Source organism: Fukomys damarensis, unplaced genomic scaffold (assembly GCF_012274545.1).
Source record: "Fukomys damarensis isolate Sample0158 unplaced genomic scaffold, DMR_v1.0_HiC HiC_scaffold_39, whole genome shotgun sequence".
Lineage (NCBI taxonomy): Eukaryota > Metazoa > Chordata > Mammalia > Rodentia > Bathyergidae > Fukomys > Fukomys damarensis.
In genome coordinates, this window is record NW_022900951.1 from 20473241 (window position 1) to 20473984 (window position 744).

A 744-nucleotide genomic window follows, 5' to 3' on the forward strand; every position below is an offset into this window, starting at 1 on the left:
GATGCCTCCTGACTATGTCATTATTCAAAAGAAAGCATTATGTGCAATTTGCCCTCCATTCCCCTCCCAACTGTTGTTGTTCTTATTGTGTGCAGTGCTAAGGATTGAACTCAGGGCCTCATACTGAGTTATATTCCCAACACTTTAATTTTTTTTTAACTGAGATAGGGTCTTGCTAAGTTCCCCAGGCTGGCCTTGAACTTGTAATCCTCTTGCTTCAGCTTCTTCAGTAGCAAGGATTACAGGCATGTGCCTCTGCTCTCCTCCCTCCACCCCCTTTCTAAAGTCAGGAAACTTGCAATCAAGACCACCGTGCCTTACATACTGAAAAGAACAGGCTAATTGTGTTAACTGTGCATTTAACTGGCAAATGAGTTCATTTCTGTGAGGCATTTTGTATAGTTTGGGGGGCGGTTAAGTAAAAACAGTTGAGAATATAGAGAAAAGTGGGGGAAATCTGTACAGAAGTGGACTGGCTTAAGGATCTATGATGTGGTTTTTTGTTTCTGTATTTCTCACTCACTTTACCCCACCTTGTTTACAAAAACTTTTCCACTCCACAGCCTGGGAAATTGGGTTGGGACACCTGATAAGAGAGTCAAGCAGGAGGACCAGGGATTTAGCTCAGTGGCACCACACCTGCCTTGCTAGCACAAGGTCCTGAGTTCGATCCCTGGTGGGGGGGGAGGGGGAGAGAGAGAGAGAGAGAGAGAGAGAGAGAGAGAGAGAGAGAGAGAGAGAGAG

The 744-nt window shown here is 45.3% G+C and overlaps 1 protein-coding gene across 1 annotated transcript in view; it reads right to left on the minus strand.

Moving 5' to 3' along the window:
• The window catches only part of Pcyt1b (phosphate cytidylyltransferase 1, choline, beta), a 103234-nt gene that overhangs the window by 92577 nt on the left and 9913 nt on the right, over positions 1–744 (minus strand). The gene's annotated exons all lie outside the window — the stretch shown is intronic.